The 17626-nt window shown below is 53.9% G+C and overlaps 2 pseudogenes; both read right to left on the bottom strand.

Annotated features, from left to right (window-relative positions):
* Positions 1 to 348: 348 nt before the first annotated feature.
* Positions 349 to 2936, bottom strand: LOC148091687 (U1 small nuclear ribonucleoprotein C pseudogene; annotated as a pseudogene).
* A 9197-nt stretch (positions 2937 to 12133) lies between these two features.
* Positions 12134 to 15669, bottom strand: LOC107528632 (MYG1 exonuclease pseudogene; annotated as a pseudogene).
* Positions 15670 to 17626: the final 1957 nt, after the last annotated feature.

The raw sequence follows: 17626 nt of genomic DNA, 5'->3' as shown, positions 1-17626 counted from the left end.
GATTGTGCCCTCTTAGAGGGGGGTTCCCCTAACAGAGACAGAGGATCAGGGGCTGGACAGCCCAAAGGGATGAAATTGCCTTCTAGGGTACCTCTGCAAAACTCCTTTATTTATTTATACATGTGAGAAGGGCCCAAATACGTGTGCGATTTTTAAACCTGAGAGAAAGAAGGTCCCCCCGGCCGGGTAGCTCAGTTGGTGGGAGTGTCCTCCCGATACGCCAGGGTTGCAGGTTCGACCCCCCGTCAGGGGATCATCCAAGAAGCAACCAATCACTGCATCAATGAGTGGAACAACAAATCGATGTTGTTCTCTCTCCCTGCCCCCTTCCTCTCTCTCAAAAATCAATTAAAAAACAAGAAAAGAAAAGAAAGATCTTTCCCTCTCTCCTTGTCTGTCTGGTCGAGTCATTCCTGGCCCAGTGGGCAACCTCATGGGATGGGTGGGAGGTCTTCTCATCACTGGCGTGCGGCCCCCCCAGGCGGCCTCATTCCAGGAGCAGGTCCCACTGGCATGACCCCAGGAAGAGGAGGCCCATCTCTGGCGTGGCGGGAAGGCCCCCTCGTATGGGTGCTCGCATCGCGCCAGGGCGAGGAGGACCCGGGAGGCTGGGGGAGGTGGGGTCGTTGCCGCTGCGGGAGGAGCAGAGTGGAGCAGGAGGTACCTTTCCTTGTTGAAACGCTGCCGTGGTTTCGTCAAACAGGCTCTGAGCCTGCTCGTCCGTCCATTTCTTGTTCTTTTGCCTCTTTGCGTGCGTGGTTTGGAGAGCGCGTTTATTAAAGCCGGGCACAGTGAAGCAAAGGGAAGGGCCTGGGATGGGAGAAGCGACAGGAAACGAGGCGGAGATGCGTCTAGAAACGTTATGGGAAAGAAGTGAGCCCAGGCAGGGTGCTGTCTGCTCACTGGAGAGCCAGAGAAAAGGGGGCCCCGGGGACGGGTTCAGAGGGTCAGCCCTGCCCTTGCTCCCCTGGCGGCCAGTCTCATGGATCTCCTTAGCGTTCAGGAGATGCATGCCCGCAGCGGAGAAGGGTGGGAAGAGAAAGTGCGGGCGTGCTCCTGGGAGGGAGAGAGCACACTGCGTCCTTGGTCTTGAGGGTTTTGAAGGCTGGGAGTTTAGGGGAGGTCTTAGGGAAGGATCTCAGTAGAATATTCCTCAGCTTTTCCAGGTGTATCCTTTCAGGGTCGTGGCCTCTAGTGATGGGTCAGCGCCGGGGCAAGGGAGTCACTAGTCATTGCAGCTGGTCCTGGCCTCGCCTGCCTGGTTTTGCAGCTTTTCTGGGCCTGGAGCTGAACTACAACGAGGCCTAGATGTTATCTCCAGGGAGGAAAGGTCAGGGGTCCAAACCACATGCCCAGCTGATATACCAGAGGAGAAAAGGCCACCCTGGGGGCGAGGTGCAGCTCCAGTTTTGCCCGTTGCGAGGCTCCCGGAGCTTTCTGCTCTGGTGACCTTCTGTATCTAGCTGTAAATTAAACTGTATCCGCCAGTTTGTTTAGCTGTCTTAGTTTCCCCATTCCACTTGCCAAGGAATTTTCCTAGCTTCTTACTGTCCTGCTTCATTCCTTCCTCAGAGACTTTCATCCCCGAAATCTTTTAGGGGTGATGAGGGAAGGAGGGTATGTCTTCAGTAACTGCTCTTTGCTGACGAGGGTCGAGGTTCCTGCCCACATGGGGTATGGAAGTCTCTTCCTGCCTGATCTAAGGGAGACAAGGAAATGGGATCCGAGGCTGGAAGAGGGAGGTTGTTAGCTGATTCTTCTAAAGCAGGATGGGTCGGAACCCCTGAGGCATCATCGTCTTGATATGGATTTGTTGTATCCAGAAGCCAAGTTGGTAGATTGCTCCATATTTCATTGACTCAGTTATTTAGTCCTGAAAATAAGTCAGTTCCATTAAATTGTTGAGTCTCATTTCAGGAGGCAGTGACGCGGACGTGCTCCCAGAGCGAGACCTGGAAAGACTGCCATGAACCATGTGAACAAACAAGATACCAGGCCCCTTCTCCCAGGGGCTCTAATTGGCCTCAAACTCAGTCTTCATTTCTTAAAGCTTTCGAGTGACATCCAGAGTCTAGTCATGTCTCTCTACATCATAATATTCCAGTCAAAGTCTTGGTTAATAAAACCACAGTTGGAAACTGGCTTTATGTGTCCGAGAAGGGTGGTAAGGTGATCTGAGTCACGGCACCATATGCTATCGGCCATGCTGATGGAGAAAAGGCACCAGTTGTTACCAGCGAAATTCAAAATTACAGAGTAGCAGAAGGAAGCCAGATGGGTTATGTAGGCTCAGGAAACAAGGTCCCATCTGGGTCGTCAGAGAATGCCACTGGGAAAGGGGACCAGGGTGGGTCTGCCTAGGGCTGGCCAGGAGTGTGTGGGTTCTTCATGTGCAGGAAAGATTTCACAATGCGAGTCAGGTTCTTGACTTCATGCAGGAAAGATTTCACAATACGAGTCCAGGTGATTTTGAGAGTATGTTTATTAAAGCTGGGGATGGTGAGACAAGGAAGGGCTTAGGATAGAAGTGACAGGAGAGAGCCTAGGCGGGGCTGCTTTGGCTCTCAAGAAATGTTATGTGAAGGAAGTGAGCCAAGGCAGGGCTGCTGTCAGCTCACTGGAGAGTCAGAGAAAAGGGGGCCTTGGGGACAGGTTCAGGGGGTTAGCCCGGGATGAGCTGCCACTGCCCACTGCTCCCCTGGTTGCAAGTCTTGTGGGGACCCTTAGAGTTTTGGAGATGCATGCCCGTGGGGGAAGAAGAGGGGGAAGGGAAAGGTGGGGGTGTGCTCCGGGAGGGAGAGCCTGCCTCCAGCCATCTCGGGTGGTCGTCTTTCACATTCTGTTTGTGTTTCCTATCACCGCAGCATGTCTTTCTCATAGGTGGAGAGTCACGGGTGAGCTACGTTATCGCAGTAGACCCAATAAAACGTGAGCATGTTGCTCTGCAGACGGTTGACCGCTCTGTTCCGCCTAATTGTCACTGCTTTCAAATTAAAAAAAAAATTTTTGAAATAATTTCAGACTTTCCCTTGTGCCCTTCTCCCAGCTTCCCTACTGTTAACACCTTTCATAACACAGTAGAATTCCTGAAACCAGAACGCTAAGGTTGACTGAGTACTGTTAACAAAGCTATAGATTATATTTAGGCTTCCCTGGTTTCTCAGAGAATCTTCTTCTGCCCCAGGATCAAATTTGGGATCCCATTTAGCATTTGGTTTGCCACGCAGTCTTTCTTTTCTTTCACTGGTGAGCATAGTCTTAGTCTTTCTTAGTCTTTTCTTGTTCTCACGACCTTGACAGTTTTTCACAGTCATGGTCAGGTATTTATTTTATGGAAAGTTCCTCAATGTGAGTGTGTCTAATGTTTTCTCATGATTATATTAAAGTCATGCGTTTGGGGAAGCATAACACAGAGATGATTTGCTTTCTCTGCCCATCATATGGGGCACCTGTTATTAATGTTGATCTTTTGGTTAATATGTTGTTTGCCTGATGTCTGCATGTAAAGTTCTATCCCCCCCCCCCCCTGTAATTGACAAGTGTTTAGGGGAGATGCTTTAAGCCTCTTCAAGTATCCTGTTTTTCCTTAAACTTTTACCGACTAATTTCAGCATTTATCTGTGGATCCTGCTTACAGCCAGGACTAGCTGCATAATTTGTGGGGTCCAGAGCAAAATGAAAACGCAGGGCTCCTTTTCAAACATTAAGAATTACAAGACAGTGAAGTGGAACATTAAACCAAGCACTGGACTTTAGTTACCACAGTGGGATTTTCTCTTTCCCTCATTACTTCTACAATTATTTACTGGAATCCCTCTGCAGGGAAAAGCTGTCCTTATGCCCCCATTTGTTTATTTATTGTCATTTATTCAATAGAAATTCGTGGCTATTTACTTTATTCTTTGGGGTCTAAACCAATACTGTTGTTTTTATTTTGCCGCTCACACATTTCAGCTGTGACACCCTCACCACCGCCACTCACTCGGAGACATTCTACACTCTGCACCTTCGCTTGTGCAACCCAGGGATCCCCGAGGGCTCCAGGCTTATGCAGATGCGGGCTTGGTTGGCTCTCCAGGTTCCATGGCACCTAGAAATCCAAAGAGCTCCCCAGGATTCCCCCCTTCCCCCTGGTGGCTGTGCTCTGGTGCTAACTTTGACTTTAGCTCTGGTTCCCACGGGGGCCGTCCCTGTTCCCTGCATCCGGATGGTGAACCTGGCCCTCCAGGTTTCTATAAAGGGACCCGCTCTCAGAAACTTTTTTCTGAAGACCTGGAGCGAACGTGGGGGGTGTGAGGAAGCAGAGGGGCCTCGGGCGCCGGGGGCACAGAGGCAGCCCCATTGTCCGAGGGCCCTGGTCCAGGGGCACCGCCAGCTGCCTTTGCCCGCGTGGCTGCTTTCCGGGTGTCTCCTCCTTTGCTCCCTGGCTCCCCGGCTCCCTCACAGGGGTGGGCTCCTGGCTCAGCCCTGCCTTTGGATCCCACTTCCCTCCGAGGGGCTCACCTGGGAGGCATACGGAGCATGGTTGCTTTGTGGCTGTTGCTATTTGTTCTTCTGGGGTTTCTGGGGATTTCTGGAAAGTCTGCTTTCTAAGGCTCTCTGTGGGAATCAGGGCATGTCCCAGTGTGGAGCAGTGGAGGGACAGGCCGACACACTGTGACATGAGAGAGAAACGATTGGGAAAGGGCAGTGTTTAAAATTTTTTAATTAAAATTTTTTTCTGGAAAAGGCAATATAAACACAAAGGGGGGGAAAAATCAAACTGTAAAAAGGAGAATATAGTGAAAAACAAGCCCCTGCCCCACCCTCAGTCCTGTAGTTCACTTTCCTAAAAGCCACTGTCGCCAGCTTCTTATCGATTTTTTCGGAAATATTTTATACACATGTAAGCATAAGTTATTTGTTTTATGTGTACGTATATGTATTCTCCACTTTTAAAAAATAAACAGTAGCATGTTCTACATAAGGCTTTTCTTTCACTTTTTCAAAATTTGGCAATACATCTTTACTATTTTTAATGGAGCTACTTATAAATATATGTATGTAAACACACATACAAATACATTTTTTTCTTGTATTTGCTCCCAATGCAAATCTAGGTGACCCCTTCATAAGCCACAGGGAAGGCTTTGAGGGCAGGGGGCTTTCATGCCACCCTCCTGATGGCACGGCCAGGAGCCAAGGTGATGACAGACCCTAGGGTCTGTTCCTGAGGGCTCACAGCTGCGGTTGATTGTTTCCAGTTATCTTCTGTCCACCCTGTGACAACCCCTCTGCACCCCCTGGATGTGACCTGCATGTGTCCCTGTGGGAGGCATGGACTCCTTCCTCTCATTGGCCACGTCACCTCCCTGGGCTGGCGGGAGTGAGGCCTGCAGTCACACAGTAGGAGTGACGTCATGTCAAAGCCTGAACGACCTGCTGGAGTCTGCTCTGTCCCTTTGTCCATGACCATGAGAGTGGAGATGGGGGCTGTTCCTTCAGGCTGGGTCCCAGAACAAGAAGACATAGGGAATAAAGGCACAGTTGACCCACATCTTACGAGTAACGTGGGTGAGAGATAAAACTTGCCTATTGTAAGTCCTAAAATTCCAGGGTGGTTGTTACAGCAGCGTAGCCTAAGGGAAGCTGACTAACGCCGGGCTGTGCTCAGGCACGAAGTCCCAGATGGCTCCGAGGAACTGGTGCCTGCGAACGGTGGCCTCTGTGTTTGATCTGGATCTATCGCCAACCGATTAAAAAGTCCTGGTTATTATCTCAGGAATCAAGACACGCCACGGGCACGACGACATCCCGTACTTGCTAATGGCAGTGCCAATCGCTTTGAATAGCTGGAAAGACGTTTGGCAATGTGTAACAAGAGAACTAATAATTTTTACTTCTGAAAACCTAGCCCAAGAAAATAATCAGACCCACAGGGACGCTGTTGTGGAGTTACTTGAAAAATTAGAGACAACATAAATGCCCCATCGCGGGGGAACAGTGTACACGCATTATCCTATACGATGAATACTGTGCAGCCAAAAAATCAAGTAGTTGAATAATTCATGGGATGGGGGAAATGTTAGTGTTTTAATAGTGAGTGAAATAAACAGGATTCAGAACAATATCTGTATGACGATCCTAATTTAAATAACAAAATTAGGATCGTGCTGTTGATAAATTTCGTGCTTTTCTCACTTATATTACGTGAATAAGCATTTTCTCCCAGCGTCAAACATGTAAATATGTATAAAAAAGGCCCGAGAAGAAATAAGCAAAAATAATAGTTCTCGCTGGGTAGCATTTCCTTTTCTGTGCTCTCTATAGTGCCAACATTCTGTGATGAATAGGTACTACTTTTATAATCAGAAGTAAATAACTGCTACTTCAAAATAAGAATTATTTCGGTCACTTCTAGGGCTGTGCCTTTGCGTTGCGGCTGCCCAGGGACCTTAATTGGGCTCCTGGTCTAAGAATAAGCCTGTGTGTTTAATTAGGTCACTCCCCTGCCGACCTAGAATCTCTGCACAGGGCTGAGCTTGTGCTGCCCCCTTCCCGGAGCAGGCGCCTGGGCGCGGCTCGGGGCCTGCAGGTGCTGTGCTCCCGCCTGCATTTAGCTCAGCCTGCAGGTTGAAAACTGTGAGAACTGTCACCCCGAGGGAACCCGCCCTCGAGCCTCACCACTTCCGTGACTTTAGGCCTAGCCGTCCCCCCCACCTTCCCCATAGTGCCCTGTTTGTGGGGGGCAGGGATTCGGGACCAAGGGCAGTGAGAGGAGCTGCCCCAGGAGTGAGCGAGGTTTCAAGGGCGAGTCCTTCCTTTCCCGATCCAGGGAGAGGAGAGGTGATAATAATAGTAATAATATCTACACCCCAGGGCCGAGGGGAGAAGCCGGAGAGAAAGACTGAGGATGCAGCCTGCGCACAGAACACACTGATGCTTCCCTCGGGGATGAGATCCCCAGGGCCTGAGACGGGGCCCAGCATTGTGCGCTTGGTGTGTCAAATGTCTTTTTTTTTTTTTTTAATGTTTTTATTGATTTCAGAGAGAAGGGAGAGGGAGAGAGAGAGAAACATCAATGAGAGAGTCATTGATCGGCTGCCTCCTGCACGCCCCCTACTGGGGATCGAGCCTGAAACCCGGGCATGTGCCCTGAACAGGAATCGAACTGTGACCTGTGACCTCAGGTTCATTGGCTGAAGCTCAACCCCTGAGCTATGCCGACCGGCTGGGCCTGTCAAATGTCTTTTTAAAGCTGAGGTCCTGAAACCTGGTTGTACATGAGAATCACCCAGGGAACAGAAGGTGCTCATTCCTGGGCCCCACTCAGGACTCTCAGGAGGGAGGGGGCCCCCTGCCAAGCTGTCACTTGCACTGGTCTGGCCCTCCTTGGTCCGAACAGCCTCCTCCCTCCCTGTCCTTGCCTGGCTGGCTCTCACTTGTCAGAGGCTGTATTGCTCCCCAGGTGATTCAAACCTGTGCCAGAAGGGCTCCACCCTTGTCCCTCAAAGGTCGGTGCCACACAGGTGATGCTGGGGGCACGTCGGGAATGCGGAAGCCGGGCCCCGCCCCAGGCCCTCTGAGTCAGAAGCTACATTTTAACCAGCCCTCGGGAGATGCACGTGCCCGCTGAAGTCAGAGGCACTGAGGTCAGAAGCACCGAGGTCAGAAGCACCCATGAGGACACTTGCAGGATCCTTTGTGGGTCTGGGAGGTACGGATCCCAAGTAGGTGAAAGGTCCTACCCCGCTGGAATTCAGGTCCCAGGGCCCTTCAGGAGCCTGCAGGGGGTTTGGAGGCCTCACAGCTGTGGCCTCTGAGAAGCCCCTGCCTAGGCCTCAGGCCTGATGTGGCATTAGTCCACCCGTGGTGTCCCCAGGAGAGTGCACTGAGGAACCACAGTCCTCTGGGTGAGGAGCCACCGGGAAGCCCCCAGCCAAGGTCACGGGGGCGGGGATGCTGCCTGGGCTCCGCTGGTTCCCTCTGTGCAGCCGGCACAGGGTGGGGCTGCCATCCTGTTTGGTGTCACAGTTCCTGTGTGTGTGACTGGGGCTTTCTCTGCCATGGGACTGAGGGCAAGCCCAGTCCTGCCCCACAAAGGCCTGCTTTTGTGAAACACAACTCTCCTGCTGTCCTGCTTCTAAATGCTGCCCCCAAAGTCCCAGGTCTGTGATGGAATATTCTAGTAGGAGCTGGACGCCCTGCGCGTGTGCTCCCTCAGGCCATCTTCCTGCCCTCCACACCTCCCCCGCCACCCCCGAAGCTGCCAGTGCCCTGGGGTGAGTCACACTGTCTTCATGACTGTCACTGTCCCGGAATCAGTAATCGAACTTCGCCGCAGCACAGTGTCCCAAGCTCTGTCCCACCTTCTCATCCGAACTCACACCGACCACGCGGGGCTCTGAGCTCCAGCCCTGGCCTGAGGCCCTTTTCTCCTGTCCCTTGTCAGAGTCACTTACACCGGCCTCCGAACCAGCCTCTGCTGTCCAGCTTCCCTTCCAGGGTGTCCTCCTTCCCCCTGGGCGAGGGAGAGTGACCTCCTGTGGGACCAGGTCATTCTCACAACCCTTCCCATGTGACTGTCACCTCCAAGAGGACCTCTTGGCCGTCAACACGGTCCTTCCCTCCCTCCCAGCCACATGCCCGAGACTCCAGCCTGGCTGCTTCTGACACGCCCTCCAAGGCTTCCTCCTCCAGGAAGTTCTCCCTGATCCTCTTTTAGGTAAATTGGCCCCTGAGGAGGTGAGAGCTGATTTATCCTTAAATGGGGAAACCATTCTCAGGGGCTTAGATTTCTCTTCTCACTGTTTCCTTTTGATGCGTATTGTCTGTCTTCTTGGACTGTGACTGACTTAAGGGAAGGTAGGTAACACGTCTTCTTCATAGTTTTTAAACCCGGCACACAGCATAGTCTTGGCACGAAGCGATGCTTAGTAAATGCTCGGCGTCTGACTAGGTGATTTATGTATGTGCAGGAGGAGCCTGAAATACACACCATTTCCGACCCCCTCGCAGCCTCTCTGCTCTGGCCTGCCCTCAGCTTGCCCAGACCCAGGTAAGCACCGGCCTGTTCCTCCGGCTCAGGGGTGCAGCAGTGGAATTCGTAGGTCTCTGTGGGGGGAGGTACCTGCCCGCCCCTGGCCGGGTTCCAGAGCTGGCTGGATGCCTTCCTCCCTGCCGAGACCTGCCCTGTGTCCACCTGGATCACCTTCCCCACCTGCCTGGACACAGTCCTCAAGGGCAGGGCAGGGCAGGGCAGGGCAGGGCAGGGCAGGGCAGGGCAGGGCAGGGCAGGGCAGGGCAGGACTACCCTATGCTTCTTGTACCCCCCCACCCCCCGCCACCCTTAGATTCTTCCACAGGACCCAGGCCCACCAGGGTGGCTCAGCTGCTCAGTGGGGAGCCCTGGTTTCCCAGTTTAAGGATAAATGAGCTCTCACCTCCTCAGGGGCCAATTTACCTAAACAAGGATCTGGAAAAGCCTTGCATGTTGTCACTTGGGGGGCCCTTGGACCCTGGAGCCCCGGTCCCCAGCCTGGGCTCCTGCAGGATGGTCAGGACAGGCTGTGTGGGCAGCAGGAGCTGCAGGCTCCCAGGGGCTCCAGTCTGATCTCAGGGGTCAGGCCTAGGTCCCAGCACTCTCACCTTCCTGCCCCCCCCCCACACACACTCACACCACTCACACTCACATGCTCTCGTACACACACAACCCCAGCAACTTCCATTATTTTGATGGAAGAAGAGACAGGTTCTTGGACATTTTCCTAACCTCTCACCCCTAATCTATCCTTTCTCTGTCCCCCGCCCATGGAGGGCTATTGCCCTGGGTGGGGCAGAATTGTACCTGACCCATGGTGCCCGATGGTTGTGTCTCACTCAGTGCCAGGCCCTTCCCAGCAAGTGGAGTCCAACCTCTGGTCTCAGTCCCTCCCGATCCACACCCAGAATATGCCCTTGGCCGCGTGGCCACATCCAAGGGCAGGCGACCTCTGGGCCAGGACCCAGCTGGGCTCTGAAGGCCACTGCCCCTGAGCTAGTCCCCAGCATCTGCTGCCCCCCTGTGGCCATTTCCATTCCTCCCTCAGCACTGGGCTCATTGTTGCTGCATGAAACTCCTCCTCTAAACTAATAAAAATCCTACATTTCTTTAAAGACCTTGTCCAACACTCCGCTCTGTTAAAAAGCCTTCGTGGTGCGTAGCTCCCATGCCCGCCTCAATCCCCCTGTACCTGCTGGCTTGTGTGTGTGAGGAGGCCCCTGTTCTTGGAAAATGCTCCAGTATTTACGATAAAGGTCACGATGTGTGCAACTTACCTTCAGGCAAAGTAAATGCTTGTATTTAATGAGCACGCACCCGCCACTGGGCTGGGATAAATGACGAGATGTGGAGTGAAGTGTTAATTAGCAAGACATAAATCTGGTCTAGGGTGTAAGAATACATGTCCTTTCTACTGTCCTCACAACTTCTCATAAACTTGAAATTAATTCCTAATTTGAACAATTTTTAATGAGAGGGTCTGTGTCCCCAGGGCCTCATGGGAGGGTCCTGGAGCTCTCTCTTCCACTCCCACCCTCTCCTGAGCCCCCAGAGCAGCTCCTCTGGTCCCTGGAGGGTGCGGTGGCGCAGATTTCCTCTTGACGTTTACACCTCTACTGATGCGAGGAAGGGGTCAAGGACATGACGCACACAGTGGGTGCTTGGCCCCTCGTGACCTCTCCACCCTCACCACACGAATGAGCTGGGCCTGGGCAGACGAAGGGGGCCGGGGCTGTTGCTCACCCCGCTGTCTCCCACCCATTTTTGGAGCTGATGGGGGAGCTGAAGAGGCTGGACTTGCACCTGCTGAAGAGCTGTTGGGAAGCCTGCAGCCCCACGGAGAGCGGAGAGGGATGAGGGTGGTGGCCCATGTGCAGGCTTGGCAGCTAGGTCCTGCCAAGGTGGTCAGGTGGTCAGGATCTGTTTCATGGTGGGCTTCCCCTAGTGAACTGAACCTTGGGGCCCCTCTCCCCCCCTTGGGACTACCCACACTGTGACTTCTAAGCCCTTCCTCCTAAGCCACCCCCCACGGACTCAGGGCACCTACCTCTCACACAGGTGCACACGCCCAGCCCAGCATCCCCACTGGGTGCCCTCCACCCGCTCGGGGCCAGGGAGGCTATGCCTGGAGCTTGGAGGTCTGGCTGCCTCCTGGGTCACATGGTCACATGGATGGGAGCCATCATGGGCTGCAAGTCATCAGCTCCAACCGAGAGGGAGATTCGACTAAGAGCAGGTGCCCAGAGAGGAGGGAACAGGCCCAGGGGGGCTGAGGTGGGAGCCTGGGCCTCCCAGCTCCGGGTCTGAGGTTCGCAGGCGGGTCATCTGATTCTCCCAAGAGCCGTGTCCTTGTCAGGCAGCGCCCTCTGCTGACCCATGTTCCCAATGACAGCAGTGTGCTCTGCAGTTGGGGTGATTTGCGCAGCGTGGCCCCGTCCTCCAGTTTCCCCCATTACCGCTCCTTGAGCAGCACCTGCCTGCTGGGTTGGGTCCTTCTGTGAGTGACGCAGCTCTGACCAGTGTCTGGGGTCAGGCGGACAAGGCGCCTGAGGTGGTGGGTCCTGGGAAAAGGAAGCAGGAAAACATCCCCTGTGACTTACTGCCCAGCCACCAAGGGGATTCAGGGCACACGGCAGCCGGGCCAACTGGGGCTAACAGCAAAAGGGACAAAGTGCTGTGGGCCATGCGATCCTGCCACAGCCCCAGGGGGTGGGCTGAGTGGGCTTGTCACCTTTATTTTACAGATGAGGAAACTGAGGCTCAGTGAGAAGTAAACGTCGGACCAGTTATCTAGAAGCAGGGAGTAGCACCAAGGAGGGGAGGGGAGGGGGCAGGAGTGAGCCTGGGTGTGGGCCCCTGCAAGCCCTCTGTGGGTGCTTCGGGGGTGGTCACTCTCCAGGGCCAGGCAGGTGACTGAGGAAAACAGGGAGTGGGCCCCGTGGCAAAGTGCAAAGCTGCCCACCTCCCAGAGCACCGTGCTGGCCCATCACGAGTGTGGCCTCTGGACTTAGGGGGCTCGGCTCCTTCCCTAGGTGGGCAAAGCCTCAGTGTCTCCTGGTGACAGACCCTGGCCCCAGGAGGTGGGCTTGCCTGTGGGTGACGCAGGTCCAGGTGCTACAGCGCCACCTGCAGCCTGTTCTCCGTGGTTCCCGCCAGGCTCTTCTCCAGCCAGCTGACTGCTATGAGGACCTTGACAGGGCCACCTGCCTGGTCTTCCTGACCTCTGGGCCCAGCTGGCTGTGCTGTGCCGGGAGGCCCCAGAGCCGGTGGGTCCCTGCAGAACCTCCCCGCGTCCTGCCCTTGCCCCAGAAGGACCCTCTGGTCCCCAGCCTCTGATGGGGAAGGTTTCCTCATGCCAGCCTCATCCCTGCTTTAAACCGAGACAGTCATCTTGTTATTTCTGTAGTGGACATGATGGCAGCTGCAAGGAGGAAAGCGACGGTCCCTCTACGCTCGGTCCACACACAGGGACAGTGGAGGGTGCCTGGGGCAGCAGGGGCCCCTGCCTGCTGCGGCCAGTCTTCCTCGGGAAGACCCCTCAGGAGAGGGCAGTGGTTAACACAGAGCGCCCTGGACAGGCGGGCAGTCCTCCCAGCCGAGTGGCCCCATCTTACAGGGTGTGGCGTCTGAGGTCAGGGCCTGGACATGAAGCTGGAGCTCGGGGTCCCCTGCCTGCTTCCCTTGCTCCTCTCAGCTGCCCATATGGATGGGGAGAGGTGTGTCTGAGTGACCCCGTGCTTCCCGCGCTGGGCCCCGTGACTTAGTCCGCTTTGTGCTCAATATAACCCTGCAAAGTTTACCCCCGGCGACAGGGAGCGCAGAGGACCTACGGAATTCAGTCACCGCTGCAGACTAATGCCAGGATTTGGACCCAGTGCTACTGACCGCAAGGGACTCGCTGTGTGCCCCGCACCACACTGCCACATGCTGGGGGCTGAGCTGTCACTGCGCAGCCTCATCTACCTCTGGGCTTTCAGATGAGCAGAGCTGGAGAGTTCCCGAGCAAAGCCAAAGGTGGGGGCATAGTTATCTGTCCCGACCTCCTTCTCTGGCCCTCCCCGCCTCCCCCCCGTGGCCATGGCTTCTTCGGTAGTATCACTGGGCTGGGAGCTGCAGCTGTGGGCAGAGGCTGGAGTGGGGGGTGGTCCTCCTGAGGACCCTCGGGAGGCCTTACTGATGGAGTTTCTCCATCTCCACCTGTCCCTACAGATGCCCCATGAGGTGGTCATGGAGCAAGAACTGGCCCATATGGACCCCGCCTCCCGCCTCCTTTCCTGAACCCAGAGGGTGAGTGTCTGGAAACAGCAGGTTAGTTCTCTGCACAGCAGATCTGGGAGGAAGTCAGCCACTTGGGGCTACAGTGGGCTAGAACAAGGGTCCCCAGGGGGAGGCTATCAACCCTAGGGGGCATTTTGGGGATTTGTGGGAGCTTTTTTGTCTTCAAGTGTAGTCATTCCTGAGTATTTATCTAGAAACACATATTATTTTATTAAAAATGGTTTTTAATTTTTATTTCTTCTATGTTATAGTGAGGATATTATATTTATTTTTTAAAATTAATATAGAGACAAGAATTACATTATCTATGAATTTCAATTCAGGATAGGAAAAGGGAAATTAAAATATTTTAAATTGGGCATTGGGTCTGATAGGGCCAAGAACCAAGGCTAAGGTCAGACCCACAGTTCCGCTCAGCCCAGCCCAGCCCAGCTGACTGTGTTGGTGCCTGGCCCCCCTCCAGCCTAATTTTGGCCGATCCATCTGACAAACCCACCCCTGCTCTGGGAGAGGTGGCAGACCCACGAGAGCAGGACTCCTGCTTCTACCCCTTTGTCACTTGTGCTGCCTGCCTGAGCCCCTGCGAGCTGAGACCCCACTGTCATAAGTGGCAGGCTGGCTCCTGTGGCTCCCTTGGCATTCCTGGGGCTCCTGTTGAAAGTGTCCCTCTCATAGGTTCCCTTTAGCTGGTGGTTCCAGGCTGTTTACTGAGCTACTTTCCCGTCCCAACCAGCAGAGGGCAGCACAGAGCACACTCCCATCAGTAGCTGTGGCTTCTCTGGGGATGTGTGGCTTGGCCTCTCTGCCCCTCATCTCCATCCCAGCCCAGAGACGGGCATTTTGGCATTTTTTCTACCCCTGGGCTGGGAGTCACTGTGTGCGCTTGGGAGGAAAGGTTCCATAACCAGTTTTCTTTGTTCCTGACAGGGCTGGGGGCACAGAGAGCCGAGGACCAGGAGAGCTGCGCCGAGGCTGCCTGAGTCCTGGGCCTGGGCTGGCACCATGGGTTGTCTTCTACTCCAGATATTTTTCAGATAACAGGAAAAGAGTGGACGACAGAAAAAGCACCATATCGACATCTCCCAAATGTGACAGATTTAGAGCCAAGAACACGTCTTTTAGGGAGGAAGCTCCTCTTATCCTAGAAGATATCCCCCTGGCCTCCGAGCCCCTAGAACTGTGTGCAATGAGTTCCCTGAGCTGCATCATGCTGCACATACAGTTTTATTTCTGCACATTTCTTCCTTTCTTTTCCTTTTTTTGAAATGGAAAAACTTTATTGGATGAGGGGATTTGTGGGAGGCCTGGGTGGTGGGCCAAGGTGGCACCCTGTCGGGTGTGGTGTCTACTAATGAAGCCACTGGCATGGACAGAGATTCAGCCAGAGCCAGGAATACCACTGACCTGGCCCTGGGCCTCATCCAGAAGACTCCACCACGGCTCTGGCAGAGGCGGCTCTGGAATGAATGGAGGGCTCCTTGGGCACACACTGTGCCTGCCGCTGTCCAGCCTGGTCACTGTAGATAACAAAGGTGATGGTCACCGGGGCTGATAGCCCAGATTCCAGGTGACAGAGATGCTCCTACCAGGGACATCCACCTTTTGCCAGTTCTATAATCTCCCCACGTGGGCCCACCCCACCAAGGCCTGTGCAGGCAGCCAGCTGGGCTGGTAGAAGTCTAGTCTCTGCAGAAACTCCTCCTGAACCAGATTGACTGCGCGCTTGAACCCGGCCTCGGTGTGTTGGTTGGGCTGGTTTCAGGTGGGATTAAGCTGGGCAACACCCGCAGTCGGCAGAGTGGTCAGTCCACCCTCCTTCAAGGTGCTCCCTCCTCCCACTGGGAGATCCCATTGTCCACTGCATCCGCCTCCTCCACGAAGCTCTCCTTCATCTTGTCCTAGGGGGTCCCCACCGTGCTGTCTTCTTGGCTAGTGCCCAGCACCTGGGCCCATGGCTTGTGCTGATGCAAGTAGATGAGTCCACACTGCTCAGCTTGGCTGGCCGCAGCTTTCCAGGGAACAGGGAGCTCATGGTCCCTGTGAACGACCTCTGGGGATGGTCATATAGGTGTCTTTGAAGGTCTTACTCATCCCCCATGTCTACCACGATATTGCAAGAAGCAAGTTTTTCAGGGCCCTGGGTCTGCACAACCTTTGCACCCCAGTATTTCGGCTGGAGGCGTAGGAGTGCGTGCCAGGCCTCATCACGGTGGAGGGGGTAGCTGTGACTCTGGATTCTGGGGATACCATGAGGCTGCTTCAGGGTAATTTGGAGGGCGGGCAAACTCCAGGCTGAGCACGCTGTGCAGGACACGGAGGGGTGGCGGTGGCAACAGCAGAGGAAGGAGACCTCACAGGAAGTGGCGGCCCATGCAGTTTCTTTTTAAAAATAGCATTTCTGTGCATTCTGGATTCTGTTACTGGTGGTAACAATAATACCTGATTGGCTGGCTGTAATTGACCTCATTTCAGGCCATTAGGAAGACAACAGATGCGATAGCCCAGATGTCCTGGAACTTGATACATTAAAACGTATGAGAAGTCATACTTATGATTTAAAAAGTGATCATTACTTTGGTAGGAGCTGCTCTGTGTGGTGCTCAGCCCCAGCCTGTCCTTGTTCTGATGTCACTGTCGCTTGTTAGTAGTGTCAGCTGGGCTATATGGAGGCTTAGAGTGAGTGTATCTGTATTTGAAATGACAGAACGAACTCTTGAAGGAATAGGCCTGTGACACAGCTCACTGGTGGCATTTTCTGTGGATAAACAAGGGACACATTTGGAATATCTGAAGATAAGTAAGGGGCAACAGGCCATGTGCTCTGAGCGCTCAGTCATTTTTCACATCTGCATTTCAGGCCTGGAGCCTAAGGCCTTTCCTTCTCCCTGGGTGGGCTTTGGGCCAGCCCAGGCAAGGGCCAGCTGTCCCTGGCGTGTGTTTTTAAACACTGGATTCTTATGCATTGGTAGAGGGTAGGATTTTATCAGGAAAGATCTTAGGTCCCTCTTCTCTGGAAAGGTGCTGTAATATGTTCAGTAGCTGAAGCTACAAAAAGCAACTCTTAGACTTCCCTCCTGGGGTAGACAATGCAGAAAGGGCCTGGGGACAAAGAGCCTGGCAAAGGAACCTGAGGGGCTCTGAGGAAGAGAGGGTGCAGTGTGGGCAAGGGGGAGCAGGACATGGAGGGGGAAAGAGCCTGCCAGGAAAGGGGAGAGGTGGCACAGGGTCTTTCCCAGGCTCTCCTGCTTTCCTTCTGCCTGAGCACCCCCTGCCTCTTCTCCTTAAACCTGCCCCTCCTCAGGTCTCAAGGGGCCTCCCCACCTCCTTGATGGCACCGGTTCCTTCTCTTGGTCTCTCTCCCACGGACTTTTCTCAGGATGATCACACTTTCACTTTTGTGGTTGTTTAAGGTGCATCCTGGCCCCAGGGATTCTTGGCTCCCTGGGGCCAGGTCATTTGGCTCATCAGTGTATCTCTGGCATCTGTGTTCTGTGTTTGAGTGAGCCTGTCACCCTGGGTCAGCTGGTGAAATTGCCTCTCTTCTCCCAGGCTGGAGTGTCGCGGTGGCTGGCAGCCATCCTTGGCCACTAGGATGGCAGAACCGTGACAGACATGGCTAGGCCTGACACCATGGACTGGGGGTGGACGTGCATCTGCGCTTGGGGCTAGTTACAGCAGGTGAATCCGGTCCTGAGCAGTCGGAAAGAACAGAGAGGCACCCAGGGTACTGGCCTCATAGCACAAAGGTGCCCAGGTGCCCATTTGTACAGTTCAAGAATGTCTCAGTTTGCTCTTTCCCCATTAGCACCCTAGTTTTCATTTCTTACTTTAGAGATAGGAACTGAAAGCTCTGGATCTGGGGCCCAGCAGCCCTGACATTTCCTGTCAACTACTCTGCTTCCACACCTGTCGTAGGCTCCTGTGGGGACGTAATGAAGAAACATTCATGGACGTGGCCAGAGCTCACACTAAAAAAGTTTCCTTCCCCACTGTGGGAGTGCGGGTCAGGGCTTCCTCCAGTAAGTGACAGAAACCTAAATTACACTGCTTAGGAAAAGGGAGCTCACTGCCTCGTAATTGGAGAGCCCAGGGCCTGACCGGCTCCGGGGTTTAGCTTGGGGATCGAATGCCATTGGACGTAGCCATGTTCTCTCTCTAGCTCGTGTTAATTGTCGGCACCATTGTCCGGCAGGGTTTTTTTCTATATAGTTATAAGGTGGCTGACCCCACACTTGATTTCCATCTTTTCAGCAACTCTACCAGGAAGTGTCTCTTTCCAACAAATGCCTGGAAAATGATTCTGTCTGGTTCTGAGACATGGCCCCATCC

This window comes from Miniopterus natalensis, chromosome 13 (assembly GCF_054644295.1).
Source record: "Miniopterus natalensis isolate mMinNat1 chromosome 13, mMinNat1.hap1, whole genome shotgun sequence".
Lineage (NCBI taxonomy): Eukaryota > Metazoa > Chordata > Mammalia > Chiroptera > Miniopteridae > Miniopterus > Miniopterus natalensis.
This window is presented reverse-complemented; position numbering and strand designations above follow the sequence as displayed.